At 32.6% G+C, this 21,423-nt stretch overlaps 1 long non-coding RNA gene across 7 annotated transcripts; it reads right to left on the reverse strand.

Moving 5' to 3' along the window:
• Positions 1–7,784: 7,784 nt before the first annotated feature.
• On the reverse strand, positions 7,785–21,193 carry LOC140794290 (uncharacterized). Of its 7 annotated transcripts, none has more exons than XR_012110108.1 (8): positions 20,938–21,193; positions 17,588–17,665; positions 15,415–15,470; positions 15,261–15,340; positions 15,043–15,170; positions 12,949–13,059; positions 12,755–12,822; positions 7,785–12,679 (listed from the first exon to the last, which is right to left on the reverse strand). It is a non-coding gene; the product is annotated as an uncharacterized lncRNA (long non-coding RNA). The 7 variants fall into 7 exon arrangements; XR_012110107.1 differs by having other exon boundaries at positions 7,785–8,624; positions 8,718–12,679; positions 12,755–13,059; XR_012110103.1 differs by having other exon boundaries at positions 7,785–8,405; positions 8,471–12,679; positions 12,755–13,059.
• Positions 21,194–21,423: the final 230 nt, after the last annotated feature.

Raw genomic sequence — 21,423 nt, forward strand, 5'->3', positions numbered from 1 at the left:
ATTTTGTAAGTTATAAGAATTTGAAGTGGAGTTCAAATATGAGAGAAAATGTGTTCAAACGGTAGTAGGGATTTTCTCGGATCTATAGAAGCAAATATAAATAAGGAGAAATTTAATATAATGAATGACTGGGTTATGGCGTAAAAAAAGAGCAACTTATATAAAAAAGGGGCAAAATTATGTGAGCCTCTTGGAATGATGATTTAGAAGAAAATTTCTTTTTATTGCTTCCTTGTTATCTTTTAATAATTCTTGTGAAATGTTAGATAAAGAAGAGAAAAGTGAAAGCGATTTCTTGTTATCTTTTTATACCACTTGTCACGGACTAAGTCTTTGCGATAGACAAAGACCGCGCGACACTCAACTTTCAAGTAGCAAAGTTAAGTCAGCCGTTCGCTTCACAAGCGATGCACCTGTTTTGGATTGCGACAAAGCAAAGACAAGCAAAATACAATGTATGGCAAACAAGTTTGCGATTCTCTATTAATTGGAAAAGAAGTTACAAGACATGCCAACGATAAGAAATTAAAGGGGCAGGATAGCCATCGAGGGCAAAATGAACACCATTGAACTAGTGGCACTTCGGTTGCGAAGCTGGCTCACTTAATGCTTCTCGATAGTTCTCCTATACTACTAAGTATGAGCATCCCCAATTCTGCAACCCAGGGGGTTCAAAGGTCTTGTGGGGCGTTACGTTTTGAAAGTAAGCCTCGTTTGGGTTTTGGCCCATGAGTTTTATAGGCACGTGCGGGGAAAAACCTAAACTAGTGTTGCGACGACACTAATATTGCGATCCCAAGGTTGCTTCGCAAGGAGCTCTTGAAGGAAACCAAAAGACACCCAAAAACATACAAAAGACATGGGGTTGACATCCCATTTACATACTCAAAAAACAAAAAATACAATAGGACTGACATTGCGAACAAAACAATCTAACAGACTCCCCCACTTAGACTCTCGGCGTCCTCGTCGAGGTGATCTTCGGCTGCTACCAAGTGATGTTTGTCTTCATCTTGACGTGCTCGCCAAGTTCTTCTTCCGGTAGGCTTGAACTTTGTCTTTTTCATGCCGCAGAGATTCTTCAAGTTCCCAACTTGCTTCAGACATTGGAAGATTCTTCCATTTGACCAAGTATTCGGTCTCCGTTGCTCCATTGGGTAGAGTTCGCACTCTGTCCGCTAAGATGGTGTCAACCTGCCTTTCAAGCGACGCCGTTGTGGGGTTCGGCCGGCTTGACACATTGCGGTTGGGTCTTGGAGGGGCAAGGCCAATTTCATGGCGGTTCCTTTGGATGACTTCCAAGTCATTCTTGGGATGGAATTTCTGCAAACAGCGAGAGGGGTGCTAATGCCGTTTTTGAATGCTCTTTGCATGATGGGAGATGAGTCCCCTTGTGTCGTCCCGGTGGCGAAGACGACGACAATGGAGACAAAGCAACTTTCAAAAAATCCAATGACAATGAGTCCCCTTGTAACAATGAGGTTGGACATCCATCCAATTCACCTATAATACACTATACAAAGAATCCAAAAAAAACTAAGAGCTCATTTGATAAATCTGATGCAGGATCAAAGAAGTTGAGCAAACTATTTGGAGCTCAAAAAGAAAGAAAGACGAACACAGAGATAGGATGCGAAAAAGAAATTTCAGAAAGTTTTTTTGATCAAGATCTCCAGAATAAAAACAAATCAACAAAAATGAGAGGACTAGTGCCTAAGGTCAAAATGTCATTCCTGCACAACATGCTCATAAGGAATATGTATATTCTTGTCTTAGAAAATATATTGAAATAAAAAGATCTATTTATGTACATGTTGTCTTTTTCTTCTTCTTCCTTTTTTTATTTTTTTTATTTTTTGATTTTTTTTAGTGAGAGATAAGAAACAATGGATACTTAATAACATCCCAATTAAATCAGTGCCGTTAATATTTAAATCTGGCCGGATACACTCATCTAAGCACCATCACATTGTCATCTAAATATATACATGTTTATCATCACTGTGGTGTAGTTGGACATACAATATTGTTAATTTTATAAAAATTCAATCATTCTTTTTCTTTGTAAGGTAAAAATTAGACAAATTTGGATTTAAAAAAAATATTTTAGCATCCATTCGGGGGATATAATCAAATGACCCCTTAATGAGATATTTCAACTAGAGGGAGCTTATTATGCCTTGTATATCTCTTTGTATATGTTATTTGGAGTTTTATTTAAAATCTTTTTATAGGATTGGTTGATCGTTGTTGTTTTCAGGATTTAATTGGTTTTCGTTAATCACTTTTCTCCTTTTCGTTTACTCTCAATTATAGTTTGCTTCATTTTTTCTAAAATGTGATGCACTTATTGAATTAGGGTAACTCTTGTGACATAAAGTTATCGTACTGTGCAGTAACTTATATTAACATTTGATATATTATCTTGCAATATGCTGATGATATCCCGTCGTTCCTGCGAGCAAATAAAATAGATGTGATGGTGTTGAAGTTCTTGCTTTGGGAAGAGTTCTCTAATATATTTGGGGAATAATAAGAAGAAAGGAGGGAAGTTTGCTGCTACGATGAATTGTGAGATGGAAGATTTGCCAACTCTTTACATGATGGCAAGCTTAGGAAGGAGTAGATGACGGTGGTGGAAAAAGTGGAAAAAAGATTAGCCGGATGGAAAGACAAACTGTTGTCCTTGGGGGGTCGTATTAACCTCATAAATTCTGTTATAAGTACTGTTCCATTATACTTTCTCTTTCTTTAACATGCTGATATGGGTGTAGAAATGAATTGATAAGTTAAGATGGATGAGACAATGGAGAATAAAAAAGGATATGCTTTGCTTAGTTGGGACAAAGTGTGCTGGAAAAAAGAATTTAGAGGAATGAGGATTGTTAATCTTCATGATTTAAATAAATCTCTACTAGCTAAGTGGTGGCGGAGGCTTTTTAAATTTAGAACATTAGCTGTGGTCCTCGATAATTATGCAGAGATATTACAAGAAAGTCAAGGTTAATTCATTCAAGCTGGTTAATTCTAGTAGGATCTCTCCTTTTTGGAGGGGAGTACTTCAAATAGGAGCTATGTTTAAAACTGGCATGCCAAAAATTCACAATGGCAAAAAAGTGAAATTCTGGAAAGGATTGGGGATTGTTCTCTTGCGGTAAGATATCCTCAGTTGTTTAATATAGTCTGGATGAGATTTGGTTTGAAAGAGGTGAATGGAGAGATACGGATAATGGCCGAGTCAGATAGAGATGACCTCTATATAGATTTCTTAATAATGGGGGTGTTATCTTTAAATGCTTGCCAATAACATGGAACCTGAAGATATCTTTAAAAGTTAGAGTCTTTTTGTGGTTGTTATGCAATAATAGAGTGTTGACTAGGGATAATTTGCTCAAGAAAGGTTGGACCGATAGTTCTACTTGTGTCTTTTGTAAAAAAGATGAGTCAGTGGATCATCTTTTTTTGAGATGTAAATTTGGTAGTAAGTTGCTGCGACAGATTATGAAGTAATAGGAAATTTCAAGTAAGGAGAAACATGTGAAAGATTGATTCCAAATGACCAATTTAAAGCTAGGGAGATAAAAAAAAATGGTGGTATATCTAGTTAAGTGCAATGATTTGGACTCTGTGGTTAGAAAGAAATAATATAATTTTTAATAACTGTGCCACATCCTGTGAAGCTTTTTAATATAAGGTGATCTTGTTTTTTTTGCTGGGAAGAGAGAAAAAAATGGTGATATATTTGGTTAAGTGCAATGATTTTGTGCTTTGTGGGCAGGAGGGATTCAAAGAGAGGAGGCGGTGAAATAAGCTTGTCGACTGAGGAATTGCTAAACGAGGTAGTAGAGTTGGAGGAAGATTGAAGATGATGCTATGGGGTTTTATTTTTGCTGCTCTCTTCAAATATTTTGAAAAAAAAGCTATGTAATTGATGTTAAATTGCCTGCTATTGCTTGTGTAACTGATATTAATGTTGACTAGGTAGCAAGTCGATACTTATATAGTATTAGCTTGAAGTTAGTATGGATGTTTTTGGTAGAAGAATGGTTATTTGGGTTATTATGGCTTTGTTGTTTGCCTTTAGGGTCAATTGTTGTTACAGGTTATTTTCACTTCTTTTGGGGGACTAGTTGAACGATTGTGCTACTAATTAAGTTTCAACGAAAACAGGGGCTGAGACCTATTTGTTAAGATAAATAAAATATTTTATATATATCATCTTTAATTGTTTAATTTAGTCTTGAATATATTTTTTTATCACATTCTATGTGTATCCATTATAGTTATGATTCAATCTTTGTGTTAATATGTATAATTCTCTAGATATCTTTCTTATTAGATTTATGTTTACTATTTAACATTTTGAGTTAGTTTCACTCTTATTACCATTAGTTTGACACTGCACACCCATATATCATTCATGAGCCATATATTTTTCAATACGGTACATTACAAAGAAATGACTACCTAACTCGTGTGAAAGCTATCATTACACTAAAATAATTATTGACATTAAAAAATAAAGAAAAAACTAAAAAACAAAAAAGAAAAAAATACTTTTGAATTAAAAAAATGTAAACTACGTTTAATTTGACTTCAATTTAGTGTCTTCTTTTTAATATTTGATAACTTAAAATTGTCTCATATTTTAATGCTTTACTCTAGTAAATTATGAAGATGCTACAATTAAATCTTCTCATTACTAGTTTGTGTGATAAAACCGTCGGTCTATATTTATGTATCTAATCCTTCTTGACTTTATAATTAGTATGCCTTCTTGTTTCTTTTGTAAAGCGAAATGATAAATATTGATTTGTAAGTGATTTAAAACTATTGCATGACGAAATTCTTTGAATTTGGGTAGGTACTTTTGTTTGCAAAATGAGATTTACAATGTTCTATGCATTTTTTAGAATTTACTGGTTGAAAAATAATGTGGATTGGATTATGATTTTTTTTTGACATGAATAGCAAGCTATGCATGAATGCTTGGCATGCATAATTTTTTTTTTTTCATATTATACCTGCTTTTTTCACTTGGTATATGTATTTGAGTGCTTACATGATTATTTGATTATTTGATAATCTCATAACACTTTGTGATATACTCTAGTAGGAATTTATAACGAGTGAGTTTAGACGTTATATTTAATAAAAGGTATTTGTTCACAAATTGGTAAAAGAAGAGATTGTAAGGATTTTATGTAATTAACATTCAAAATACTTTAAGTGTATATATCTAAAAATTTTGTATGAGCATATACACAAGTGTTGAGAAGGTTGCCGAAGAAAATCAAAGTTTAAAATAAAGAATATTGAAATGAGAACAAGTTTTCTTAAAATTATTCAGAAGTCTGTTCAAACACAAATTTTGGTGTTCTTAAATACACACTCGATAAGAGTTTGAAGTGTTGTTCGAACACGGGCACGCGGACATACTTAGACCTTATTTAAGAGACTCTTTTGAGCATTTTTTAGGCTATTGGAGATATCACCTCTGTGCTTTGGATGGAATGTGCTATAAGAGTTTAAAATAGTGTTGGCGTTCAAAAATACTATTACTATTTTCTAATAGTTTAGAGAGTTATTATGTACCAAAAAAAATAGTTCAAAAGGTACATTATAAAGAAGAGTAATAGTTCAAGATAAAAAAGAATTATTCATTTATTATTAAAAAAATTTCAATTAATATTAGAGCTTATCTAAGAATTTATTTAAATCTTTTCTTCCGATTAACAGCATTTGTCTTTTCACCTATTTAAATTGATAGATTTTAATTTACAAACACAAAAGATAAAAATCATCGATTTTAAATGACCCTTTTTGAGGAGTGTATTTGCAAAAAAATAGAGATTTGCGTAAATAAAGAACTTGTGAGGAGTATATTTGCAAAAAAAATAGAAAATTTCAAATCACACCTATTTTTTTTTCCATACGCAAATCTCTTTGTAAATACTCATTATAAAAATGTGTGTATTTAATATAAAATACTTATTCATTTAATTTTAAAAGCCCAATCTTTATTGTTTTTTATTTAATTTGCACCTCATTTCCCCCTTCTAAAATTTTATCTAAAATCCTGAGTTAATTTAACCTATCCATAGCCTTAAAATATACTTAGTAATTTATAAAATATATAGATTAATCCTTAAGGAAGAGGGTTTAGTTTGAGAAAGATGATTTTAAATTTGAAAAGATAATTCAAAGAGTCTAGTTTTAAGAAATATAATTTAGACAAGATTTAGTTTTGAAGAAGAGAATTTAGATTTAATAGAATATGATTTAGTTTTAGGAAAGATAATTAGATTTAGTACAGTTTAGTTTTAGGAACGATGATTTTGATTTAGCTAGTATGAAATAACTTTTTTAAGGATCTTTTAGTAATTTAATTAATAGAATATCGTTAATCAAAATTAATAATGTAAGGATGTTATTAAAAAATTATATCAAAATACTTAAAGAGGGATTGTTAATCAGAAAATAGAAAAATGATAGGGTGTGATTAGTAAAATTTTCAAACAAAAAATGTGCCTAACCACAAGGATTTTAGTTGTAATTTTTTAATCTTAAAACATAGCAGTAAGAAGTAAGAACTACCACTAATACATAACAAATCATTAGTAATAAGTTAGAATCAACAATCAGCAAAGTAGAAACAACAAACAGTCGAACACCCAACATCTACTGATACTTCTACATCGATTTCCAACCATTAATACCACCGCAATCAATTACAACTCCAGTATCACAACCATCACATGTGTATTAAGTTATCAACATCTGCAACAATGATAATAGCATAAAAGAGAATAACCAGAAAGATCACCAAACACAGGTATCATCACTGTCACTTTGAAATAAAGGAACACAAGGATGTTTAAAAACACCAATGATGCTTGCCAGTTATTACCAGCAGTAATGATACAATAATATTGATATTAATATATCAACAACAACAACAACAACAATCACTCAACTGTATAAAACAAAGCATCCACAATAATAGTAACAGAATAAAAAAGAAACTAAAATCATCAACACTATGGTCACAAGAATCACACCACAATAATTTACTCAGAAAAAAAAAATCAATACAAAAACAATCAACACCAGAAACACCAGCATCATTTTGGCAACAACAATCACAATGACAAATCAGTAACAAAAAAATTACAATGAAAGAAGAATTACACAATACCACAATAATTTACTCAGAAAAAAAAATCAATATAAAAACAATCACCACTAGAAACACTAGCATCATTTTGGCAACAACAATCACAATGACAAATCAGTAACAAAAAAATTACAATGAAAGAAGAATTACACAATTACAATAGCAGCAAAAAAACATAATCACAATACCATCACCCCATCAAACCCACCTCAACAAAAAAAAAAATTCATTCATTTGCAGATACATAAGTCAACACATAAAAAGAGAATAACACAACAAAACTATAATCAGCAACCATAACAACAGCCATTATCATCAAGATAAACATAAAAACACTAACAACAACAAACAAATAGCAGCATAACATGTACGAAATGCCAACAATGAAAAATACTGTAACCACAAACAAAGTAACTGCTGCAACATAGACCAACGCCACTAGCAAAACTCCATAGTTATCATCAATCACACCAAAACCTCCATCAATACTAAGACTGCAATGTCACTACCACTGCCACAATAAACCACCACCACTACCAAAACGACAACAACAATAACCATCATCATCACCATGCACAACAATTAAATGACGAATCTAGTACTAGCATGACAACAAGAAAATAATAAATATAACTACCGCTACAAAAACCACACCACCACAACCACAACATCACCACTATAGATCAAGCCTCATGTGAGGATGATCTTTGGTAATGATCTATACACCACTTCCACCACCACCATTAACACAGCAACCCACCTATCATTAATATACTAACACCAACACCAAAGAGACCACAATATTGTCACCCATCACCAACACAACATGCCCACTATAGCAATCAGCATTTCTAATGTGAAGTTTATCTATGTTTATTGAGCTTGTGCATATGTAATAATTCATACATACGTGTGTGAGTATATATATGCAACTATGCAAGCGTGCACTTATTCAATAGTGTGTGCATGAACCAAGAGTTTAGGTTTACTCGGTGAGGTTGCCCTTGCTGCATTCATTTGCCTATTAAATTCATTTGCTACATTCTAACATATTATAAAGCAAACTAAACATTAGAATTGAAAACCACTACAACTTTAAAGGTTACCTTGGATATTAGCTTTGATTGGTGAAGCTATTTCACTGTTGTTTACATGACTATTACTTTGACATCCTTACTTGGCGGTCACTCCTGCTGCTGACGGAGATTGCGCTCTCCGGGAGTAATACCTGATAAAATCATCGAATATATTGTCTTATTATAAAAAAAAGAGAATGATAAAACCAATACTTACCTCTCAATTAATCTTGTCTGCCCTTGCTATTGCCCAGTGGTTAAAATTATAAACCACTACAGGTCTAAAGATTACCATATCATTCACCATTGTTTACAACTCTTACTTGACATATTTGGTGGTCGCCCCTCCTGCTAGTGGAGATTGCACTTACCTGGAGTCATATTTGGTGAAATCATCTAATATATTTTGCATTATTATAAAAAAAAAAGAATGATAAAACTACTACTACCAGTTTAAGTGTTACCTCTCAATTGCTGATAAGAACTTCTTACTTGACATCTACATTTAATATGGTCATCTCCTGCTGCTAATATGAACTTCATACATTTAGTGTAGAACTGTTTTACTCGACTAGGTGAAGTCAAGTTTCTGATGTTGATGAGCATTGAATTATTTGACACCCTTACCTGTCCCCACATCCTTATTCAATACTTTACACACAATAAATCTTAGTAGCAATGCTACAAACAATACCAAACATCCATCACCTCTACCATCTCTGTCATTAAAAGCTCTACTACCTGTACCACCATTATCACCCTTACTACAAACAACCATTAAATGAACATCAACATGTACAACAATGATAATAGCATATAAGAGAACAACTATAAATAATAAAACCACTGCTGTTAGCATCACTATGAAAATGAAATAAATAAATAAATAACCATGATATCAAATATACCATCAATGACATTTATCACCACCACCAACTCTAAAATAATAAAACAATATAAACAGCCACATTAAAAATATTACCAACAACAACAATCACTCAATAGTACAGATCACAATATCTGCAATAACATTAGCAAAACCAGGAAGAGTACAAATCAACTAACTAAAATCCTTACCAATTCACCACTATCACCAATCAATAGAAACAATAGCAATATTTCATCATCAACCACAATAATCACCACAGCAAACACTCAGGACATTGTAGCAATGAGAAAACAGTTACAACAAAATCAACAACCACCAGTACCATTAGGAAACATGGATACAAGACCATAACAGTGAGAAAAGTAAAAATCATTTACAATAATCACTACCACTTAAGCATCACCATCATTAGAGCAACAATAAGAACAATGGACAAGTAGAGCAAAGATAATCACTATTATTGACAAAATATAAACAATAATATCAACAAATATCACCATAAACACCAAAACAATAGGAACAACAATATAAACAACTATCATCGCCACAACCACAACTACCATGAACATCAGAATCAGAAAACTAACATTACCAACAACCACTATTTCTAACACCATTATCAGCATTTAACATAAAAAATAAGATCCACAAGCACAAAATTGACATTATTTGGCTCGTGCATGCATACAACAACACAAAAAACATTTCGCACACATGCTAAACACACAACAAACACAATAGGTTTATAAATATGCTTGCACATGTACAAAAGAACTCATGCAATAGAAATATTATCATCAACATTACCATCAATCAATAGAAACAATAGCAATATTATCATCATCAACCACAATAATTACCACAGCAAACACTCAGGACATTGTAGCAACGAGAAAGCAATTACAACAAAATCAACAACCACTAGTACCATCAGGAAACATGCATACAAGACCATAACAGTGAGAAAAGTAAAAATCATTTACAACCACTACCACCTATGCATCACGATCATTAGAGCAACAATACAAATAATGGCAACATAATCAACAAGTAGAGCAAGGATAATCAATATTATTGACAAAATATAAACAATAATATCAATAAATATCACCACAAACACCAAAAAAATATGAACAACATAAATAACTATCATCTCCACAACCACAACTACCATGAACATCTGAATCAGAAAACTAACATTACCAACAACCACTATTACGAACACCATTATCAGCATTTAAAATAAAAAAAAGATCCATAAGCACAATATTGACATTATTTGGCTCGTGCATGCATACAACAACACAAAAAATATTTTGCACACATCCTAAACACACAAAAACAGTAGGTTCATGAATATGTTTGCACATGTACAAAAGAACTTATGCAATAGAAATGTACACATACTCTCTGTGTAGCATACAAATGAATAAAGTTGTGTACTCACAAATAAACTATCATGCAAAGGAACTTGCACACTCAAGCATGAGCTCATGCACACAATTACTAGAGTATTCACATATATGCAAGTATGATCTTGCACAAGAATGAATATATAGTTGTGTGTGGTGTATGTCAACAAACATGCACTCTCAATTTTGCTTTCACTCATTGCTTAGTATTGCATGCAGAGTCACAGACACATGAATAACACATGAACGACACATATAGACATACATTAATATACTAATAAATGCATGCACATGCTCATTGCATGTAGAGTCGCAGACACATGAATAACACATATTGCAGACACATGACACATACAGTCAACGATAGCCGTGCCACAGGCACGGATCTTGCTGACCACCGGCTAGCACAGCACGTGCCGTAAGAGAAGGAGAGAAAAAGGTAAAGAATACTTATTTTTGCCTTCGCCGTTGCCGATCGCCTTCGCCGTCGCTGATCGCCGCTTGTCTTTGCCGTAACTCAAGCTCACGTCGAGTGCCCTAGCTCGAGGGAGGAGGGATCCGGATCCGCAACTTAAGTTTTTAACCGATAACCCCCTCTCTCTCTCTCACTCTCGATGCTTCTTCCTCCTCCTTCGAGCTAAGGCACCCGATGCGAGCTCGAGCTATGACGACGACGAGATCGATGGAGAGCAGCAAAACTATTAGGAGGGGTGCCGTGCGACAACCCTCGTACCACATGCCAAGACACCGCCGGCATGGCCATCCATGCATGCATGTGCCACGTGTAATTACAAGCTTGTGCACGAGGAGTCAACATTGTACATGCACACACAAACTAGCTATGAGATACAAATATCTATTGAGAATAAACTCATGCACAGGTGAATGGAACTACAAATTTTTACATGCAAGAACATGTGCATGCATGCAATGACATACACAGGAATAATATAATATATTAATATCTTAAGCTGAATATAGGCTCATGCGTTTTAAGGGAACCTTTCCAAAGAGTTGTCTAAGAAACACAAATAGTCTAGAGACTCTACATGATAGAGAATACAAATTTTGATCATAGAGACGAAGAGAGGTAAAGAGTAATGAGTAATCCCACATTACTATACTATAATTGAAGAATGTGGTCCAAATGATAAGGTTCAATATAAATTTCAAATGTAACGACAAATAGTAGATTACATCCAATTTAAGACTCAGATAGTCAGATGAAGATCTTTTACTCTAGATATTGGATTGATGATACACATAATAGGATCATCATCTAGTTAAAAAAGGATTTGATGAGTGGTTCTTTTTTATGACTGTTGCTTAGATTAGGCCAGAAATAAGATAAAAATTATTGTTCAGAAGCAAGAAACTTAAACTTACAAAAACATTGATAAAGAAAATCTGATGAAATAAATTTGGAATCAAAATATGTGCTAGATAGAATTTTAAAACAACAAACCCTTAGCAAACAAAACTGTAAGTTTAAAATAACTTACGACCAATATGATAGGAAAAATAGCAGCACATAAGGATGCATATCTGATTTTTAGATGCAAAATTAGAATTCAATAAATCAACATACAAGGTATTAGGTATCAACATCAACTGAACTTACTTATGCTACTGTTAAAAATCTGAACCATTTGATGAATAGCCAGGATATAGAACATAGCAATGTAGATTATTTTGAACCAAGAAGTCGGATCATCTAGATATTATAAGTGATCAACATAAACTAGAATTAGCAAATAGTGAGATCATAAAGTAATTACGGCAAAATCAAGGTAAAAAGTATTCAAAGCTTTATCAAAATTTGACCAAGATCTATGCAACAAAAATCAGGATCCTCTTAAGATGGCAGAAAGAAGTGTTGATGCAAATCAAAGGAAATATGACGAAAAGAGAGAGAGAGAGAGAAAGGGTACATAACACATACAGAGGTCTCGAACTAGAACTCACCTAATCAGTCTTTGTTTCTGAGAAGAAAGAACCAGAGAAGCACAAAATCTTTAGATTTCGTCAATGTGGAGAAGCATAAATAGTTTACCCACCAAGCCAATGGATGTACATAACACGTACAGAGGTCTCGAACGAGAACTCACCCAATCAGTCTTTATTTCTGAGAAGAAAGAACCAGAGAAGCACAAAATCTTTAGATTTCGTCAATGTGGAGAAGCATAAATAGTTTACCCACCAAGCCAATGGATGTACATAACACGTACAGAGGTCTCGAACGAGAACTCACCCAATCAGTCTTTATTTCTGAGAAGAAAGAACCAGAGAAGCACAAAATCTTTAGATCTCATCAATTCAGAGAAGCATAAATAGTTAATCCACCAAGCCAATGGATGTACATAACACATACAGAGGTCTCGAACTAGAACTCACCCAATCAGTCTTTGTTTCTGAGAAGAAAGAACCAGAGAAGCACAAAATCTTTAGATCTCATCAATCCAGAGAAGCATAAATAGTTAATCCACCAAGCCAATGGATGTATATCTAAACAGTGTTAGGTCATATTATTCATCATAACAATATCTTGAGAATCAAGCTAAGCACAAATGCTTCTATTTTGATCATAATTCAATGTTAATCGAAATATACCACAGGAAATAACAAATCCCACTAACAAGCTATGATGTAGAACCAAAAGAACACCCAATATTTTTTCTAGATCAAGGGGATATGAATCTGTGAAGAAAGCGCTATCCTGCATTGAAAACAGACAGGCAATATTCTGTGTTCTATCTTAATTAACCAAATGTTTGTTGAGTCAGGAAATATTGCAATATTTCTTTGGTTTAGTGGTTTAGTCAAATAATTGCTTGTAAAAGATCATCAGTAAAAGTGTAGAACTTATGTTTAGCTATCATTAGTGGATATGCAGACTTATGCTTCTCAGTACAAAAAATTAATATAGAATCTTATAATTTCCCGTCTCTCTCAAGCTATTGAGTTATTGTCACTATCAAACCCTTTCACAAATTAACTCGTTTTGGAAATATCATCATAAATAGGAATTAAATAGTCAAAAAACAAATAAGTTCTTCAAAACAGAAAGCAAGATATCTTGTAGGAATAAATTCTGTTAAGATGATACAAATCTATATTAAAAACCTAATTATGGCAAAAAAGGCTTGGATAACAATTAAAACATTACTCTATCCAATCAGTAGTTATTAGCTAATGCTCCTACCATCACTCTCCTTTCATCATTATACAAGGTTTGTAAACTTGAAAAATGAATGCATACTATCCCCAACTTACATGAAGTAGGCTCCAAGGACAATGAGTCAAAATAGAAAAGTGACCCTTTCCCGCCAGATTGTAGAGCTACAATAAAAGATATATTGTTTCTTTTCTTATGTAGATAATCCTATATTCAGGCACTATTGAATGCAATAATATATTTGCTCTTTAGAGAAGAAAACCACAGCATTCCACCAATAGAATATTAAGTTTCAGTTATTTCACTAACAACAGCCGGTAAATATGCTTGAATTGTTTATTACATCACTAAAGTCAAGTTAAATTATCATATATGGTATATTATTATGTATCATTTGCATATTATATATATGTATGTATGTATGTATGTATGTAAAACCCACTTTTAAAAAATGCGGTGTGATATATATATATATATATATATATATATATATATATATATATACATTTATATTAAGCATTGATATAACTTATAAATGAGAGGTCATTATCTAGAATGGAAAAAAAATATAAAGATATATCAATCTTTGTGAATATTCCAATAGTCTCATATCATGAATTATAATTTTAATAATTGTATCAATTCAAATGGGACAAACATGTGTTTGCGATCCTATATTTCATGAAAAACATATTGATATACTAATAAAGTATCTAATATATTATTTGCAAGTTTATACTCAATGAAATCATTTCCTAGAGCAGTAACATATACTATTAACTGATAATAGATAAAGATGAGGAAATAGATTCACTTTTAAAATTCTACATATGATACATTGAGATAATATATGAAAGATGCAATTTCTGAATAACATAATCAATTTGCATTACAGTGGATTCCATTAATATAGATTATTCCTTAATACACATACAGAAAGTAGTTTGTTAGACTCCTAGGAATTCCTATTTTTGCACCAAAAAGTGACAAAAGGACTTAATTTTGCCCTAAAAGTGCTAGGGAACAACATAATAACTGCAGCTTTAAGCTCACAATTAGGAAAGTAATCCTTATTCACAAAAAGCAAAAATAGTAGCTCCATATATGCATCACAGTTAAAGCTACTACCCAACTCTTCATATTAGTTTTAATGGGCTAAGCTATTTTAAAAAAAACAGCTTTAAAAACTAAAATGAAGTGTAAGAGTTAACTAGCTAGAAAGAGAGTCTCTGTTCCTAAAATCTAAACTCTTTTGAGTTTTGATGACTTAAAGGCATATATAAGAAACAAAGAGCATGTTATGATCTTCGCACCTTTTAACATGATATCCATCCTTTACAAAGCCTACCTTGTCTGGGTATGCTCAGATTTGCAGATCTATAAGTTAATGGAGCAGTGCATTTGGAGGTTCTGATGATAACAGGACCTCATGGTCTTTACACTGCAAAATGACATCATTTTAAGCCACTAGTTCTTAATTTCCTATAAAAATTATACTAACAGCAAAAGGAGATATTGGAAAGAAATCTACCTGCCCATTGCAGATAAAATCTTCTTAAGGCTTTGGTAAAAATAATCTTCAGGTAGATTCTCAGCCACAGTAATATGTGCCTAGTAGGAACAAACAGATCAACTAGTGTGATTGGAGACTATGAAATAACCTAGTACAGAAACGAACTTGGAACCTGCAGTCCCTTCCTCATCTGATTCAGTGAATGACTGCTGATGTGTGACAATTTTTCTGATTGTCACTAAAAAAAATGCATCAGTTATGAGTTATAGAAGAAAATATGTACTTAGTTGCTTACATTCGTAACAACTATTTGTACATTAGAATACAGCATACCTTTTCATTGCTGATAAAAAATAAAAGATGGTAGAACAAGATGAGTCTAAAACTCTAAGTTAATGAAATAAAGGCAATAGATAATTCCAATAACTTTCAAGTCTCTGTGATCTCCAGAGAGAGAGAAAGACATAGGGCGCTATTTGTAGGCTAGAGCTTGAACTTACTGAAAATCTACAACAAGTGATACTGATTGTGGACAAAGAATAAGAAACACAAGTTAGTTTTGCATTAATTAGAGCTTGATACTAAAAGTTTTCCTTGTAGATATGCTTTGGAGCAGTATACTAAACATTAAAAATTTTAAGTGGCTTAGTCAGACGGACAACACATATAATCTATTGTGCAAGAAGACAGAGCTTACAACAAAAGTTAGTACATGCAATTTCATGCTTTAGTTTGTTCCCACACACAAATATATTGCCTCTAGCATATAACATCAGCCCTTCTGAATGTAAAAACAAATCAATACATAATGCCAATATCATCAATAAGATCACCTAAATGCAATTATTTCCAAGGAAAATGCACAAAACTACAAAAGTATAAACCTAGTAACAAATTGTGTTAAACTGATCCAATTCTATATCTTGCAACCTAATTATGGCATAAGAGGCTTGGCTAATTATTCAACCATTACTCTATGTCTCTATCCAATCAATAGCTATTAGCTCTCACTCTTAAGCCATAAGATTACTCTACCTTCATCAGTATATGAAGGCTATAACTTGATAAATGAATTTTGACTATACCAGCTTCTTTGCAGTTGGTTCAAGGACAGTGAATAAAATTACAGAAGTTATTCTTTGTTATCAGACTGTGGTGCCCCATTAGCAGATAATATCCATTCTCTTTCTTAAAAAGACGGCTAATGTTTTGTCACCGCTTAATTTATTTGCTCATTAGAGTGGGACCATACCATTCCACCAAAATGAATTTAAGGTTCCCATTTTTCACCAACCAAAAGATTTAAAAAGTGTTTATTACATAACATGTTGAAGTTGAAATAATAAAGTATAATATTTTGATATGTACCTTTACTGTCACTGCATATGTAGAATATATACATTTGTATGCTAGTATTAATATATTTTAGAAAAGAAAGCTTTTACTCTAGAAGGAGAAAATAGGGAGATGTATCATTCTTTTTTAACATTTTCATATCAAGAATTAATACATGAATAATTGTGTAACTACATATGCTATATACATACATTTGTATGCAATGCTATATTAATTTACACTAAACAGATGTGGTTGTAATCATGAAAGACAAAGATACCGAAAATATTTCATAATATTAGCACGGATAAAGATGTTGAAATAGACTACACTATTCAAAAATGCAAGTTTCGCAATCAACATGCACATATAAACATCCTAACATATCCAGATTATTATGTTCCTCACTATCTGACAACGTAAAGCAATCTGCACCACATTGGAGACTCAAACTAATATAACTTATCCATACATACTCCTTAATAGTTAATATATATAAAGCAAGTAATTCATTACATTCATAGGAGTTCCTATTTTGAACTAAAGAGATCAAAGAAATATAGACATCTAAGACCTAAGTTAAATCCTTGCCCTCAAAGTGCTATAGACCTAAATAATACTTGCAGTTTTAAGTTTTAAACTCCCAATTAGGTAAGCAATCCTTACTCAAAACTAGTAAACAATCCTCGCAGTAGTTCACATAAGCAAAAATAATCAATAAACAAATTTAAAATTGTAAAACATAAATAGAAGAGTAAACTAGCAAGAAGGAGCAAGTCTCTGTGACTGAAAAGTGATCTGTTTTAATGACTTTAAGACCTAAGACATATTTAGTCAGGGGAGAAGCAAAGAACATATTGCTATCTTGCCACCTTCTAAGAAACATGATAACTGTCATCATTTATTAAATATCACCTTGCTTCCAACATAGAAGATGTTGGTTGTCCACTAGTTCTGATGAATGATAATACAATAGAAACAGAAAAAAGGCAATATTGCAAGAAATGTACCTTCCCATTGCTGAGGAAAACTTCATAAGGTTTTGGTAATGATGATCCTCAGGTAGATTTCATCATATCAACACAATCCTAGAGAGGGACGATCAGATCAACACAAGTGCTACTATAAAGACAGAAAAAACATTAGAGTAATTTAGTACAGAAATGACGGAATGTTTCCTTCATCTCTTTCGGATCTGATTCAGTAAAGAACATCTAATGCCTGACTTCTTTTTATCGTCACTGAAAAGTGAAAACCTTCATCACTTTTTTTTGTTACTAAGAAAAAATAAAAGATGGTAGAACAAGAAAAATCCAAATTGAAAGTGAAAGCCCAATCCAATCATGCCGATAACTTACAAGTTGTGATTTTTAGTATTTTTACCTGAGAGATTCAGAAAGCAGGGAGTAATGGACTAGAGCTTTAATTTTCTTAAAACTACAATGAATGGTAATGAACGCAGCACAGGGAATTATCAAATACTTAGTTTGCCTTAATTAGAGCATGGTACTACAAAGTATTCCTTATATAGACCATCAGATATAGCAGTTGTACGTTACAGAAATTTCGGGCTATTATCTGACTAACTTTAAGGTCAAATTAAGGAGGAGATAAGAAAGAATGATACAAAATGGTTAAAATACAAATCACGAAAAATCTGAATTATAAAGCGTGAGTAAAGCAATCTTGGCCCTAATATAACCGATGATAGCAAGACTCTCAAAGAGAGGCTTCAAGAATTAGGGTATCCTCCTCGATGAAGAATCTTGGAGTGCAGACTTTGCAGGTGAGATGGAAATGAAATAAGAATTGGGGAAATATCAAGAGAGAGAGCCAGACTAAAAAGAACAAATTAGAATGGACAATGAACAAAATAAATTCCAAATTTAAATTGAAAACAGAAACTAAATCCAAGGAGGATTGAATGAATCCCTAAGATCCAATTAAATGATCAAGAATTATTTCTCAAAATGTTGAAAATCCATCATGACCCAAATCACAAGAGAGGGAGAAACGAAAAATAACGAGAAAACGTAGAATAAATTTCAATTTCGAACCTAAAGACCAACTGAGACTAAGACTAAGAGAGAAAGAGAGGGTGAGGAATACCCTAGTATAGAAACGAACTTGGAACCTACAGTCCTTCCACATCTGATTCAGTGAATGACTGCTGATGTGTGACATTTTTTCCGATTGTCACTAAAAAAATGCATCAGTTTTGAGTTATAGAAGAAAATATGTACTTAGTTGCTTACATTCGTAACAACTACTTGTACATTAGAATATTGCATACCTTTTCATTGCTGATAAAAAAATAAAAGATTGTAGAACAAGATGAGTCTAAGACTCTAGGTTGGTGAAATAAAGGCAATAGATAATTCCAATAACTTTCAAGTCTCTGTGATCTCCAGAGAGAGAGAGAGACATAGGGCGTTATTGTAGGCTAGAGCTTTAACTTACTGAAAATCTGCAACAAGCGATACTGATTGTGGACAAAGAATAAGAAACACAAGTTAGTTTGTATTAATTAGAGCTTGATACTAAAAAATTTTCCTTGTAGACAGCAGATATGCTTTGAAGCAATATACTAATCATTAAAAATTTTAAGTGGCTTAGTCAGATGGAGGACACATATAATCTATTGTGCAAGAAGACAGCTTACAACAAAAGTTATTTAATCGAAGCAAAAGTACATGCAATTTCATGCTTTAGTTTGTTCCCACACACAAATATATTGCCTCTAGTATATAACATCAGCCATTCTGAATGAAAAAAACTAATCAATACATAATGCCAATATCATCAATAAGATCACCTAAATGCAGTTATTTGCAAGGACAATGCACAAAACTACAATAGTATAAACCTAGTAACAAATTGTGTTAAACTGATCCAATTCTATATCTTGCAACCTAATTATAGCATAAGAGGCTTGGCTAATTATTCAACCATTACTCTATGTCTCTATCCAATCAATAGCTGTTAGCTCTCACTCTTAAGCCATATGATGACTCTACCTTCATCATTATATGAACGCTATAAGTTGATAAATGAATTTTGACTATCCCAGCTTATATGCAGTTGGTTCAAGGACAGTGAATAAAATTACAGAAGTTATTCTTTGTCATCAGACTGTGGTGCCCCATTAGCAGATAATATCCATTCTCTTTCTTAAGAAGACAGCAGACAATATCCATTCTCTTTCTTAAGAAGGCGGCTAATGTTTAGTCACCGCTTAATTTATTTGCTCATTAGAGTGGGACCATACCATTCCACCAAAATGAAATTAAGGTTCCCATTTTTCATCAACCAAAAGATTTAAAAAGTGTTTATTATATAACTTGTTGAAGTTAAAATAATAAAGTATAATATTTTGATATGTATCGTTACTGTCACTGCATATGTGGTATATATACATTTGTATGCTAGTATTAATATATCTTAGAAAAGAAAGGTTTTACTCTAGAAGGAGAAAATAGGGAGATATATCACTCTTTTTTAACATTTTCATTTCAAGAATTAATACACGAATAATTGTGTAACTACATATGCTATATACATACATTCGTATGCAATGGTATATTAATTTACACTAAACAGAGGTGGTTGTAATCATGACATACAAAGATACTAAAAATATTTCATAATATTAGCACGGATAAAGATGTTGAAATAGACTACACTATTCAAAAATGCAAGTTTCGAAATCAACATGCACATATAAACAACCTAACATATCCTGATTATTATGTTCCTCACTATCTGACAACGTAAAGCAATCTGCACCACATTGGAGACTCAAACTAATATAACTTATCCATACGTACTCCTTAATAGTTAATATATATAAAGCAAGTAATTTGTTACATTCATAGGAGTTCCTATTTTGAACTAAAGAGATCAAAGAAATATAGACATCTAAGACCTAAGTTAAATCCTTGCCTCAAAGTGCTATAGACCTAAATAATACTTGCAGTTTTAGCTTTTAAACTCCCAATTAGGTAAGTAATCCTTACTCAAAACTAGTAAACAATCCTCGCAGTAGTTCACATAAGCTAAATAATCAATAAACAAATTTAAAATTGTAAAACATAAATAGAAGAGCAAACTAGCTAGAAGGAGCAAGTCTCTGTGCCTGAAAAGTGATCTCTTTTAATGACTTTAAGACCTAAGACATATTTAGACAGGGGAGAAACAAAGAGCATATTGCTATCTTGCCACCTTCTAAGAAACATGATAACTATCATCATTTATTAAATATCAACCTTGCTTCCAACATAGAAGATGTTGGTTGTCCACTAGTTCTGATGAATGATAATACAATAGAAACAGAAAAAAGGCAATATTGCAAGAAATGTACCTTCCCATTGCTGAGGAAAACTTCATAAGATTTTGATAATGATGATCCTCAGGTAGATTTCATCATACATCACAACAATACGTGCCTAGAGAGAGACGATCAGATCAACACCAGTGCTACTATAAAGACAGAAATAACATTAGAGTAATTTAGTACAGAAATGACGGAATGTTTCCTTCATCTCTTCCGCATCTGATTCAGTAAAGAACATCTAACACCTGAATTCTTTTGATCGTCACTGAAAAGTGAAAACCTTCATCACTTGTTTTTTGTTACGAAGAAAAAAAATAAAAGATCGTAGAACAAGAAAAATCCAAATTGAAAGTGAAAGCCCAATCCAATCATGCCGATAACTTACAAGTTCTGATTTTTAGTTTTTTTACCTGATAGATTCAGAAAGCAGGAAGTCATTATGGACTAGAGCTTTAATTTTCTTAAAACTACAACGAATGGTAATGAACGCAACACAGGGAATTATCAAATACT

This window comes from Typha latifolia, chromosome 8, assembly GCF_019914945.1.
Source record: "Typha latifolia isolate L0001 chromosome 8, TyphaL0001v2, whole genome shotgun sequence".
Classification (NCBI taxonomy): Eukaryota; Viridiplantae; Streptophyta; class Magnoliopsida; order Poales; family Typhaceae; genus Typha; species Typha latifolia.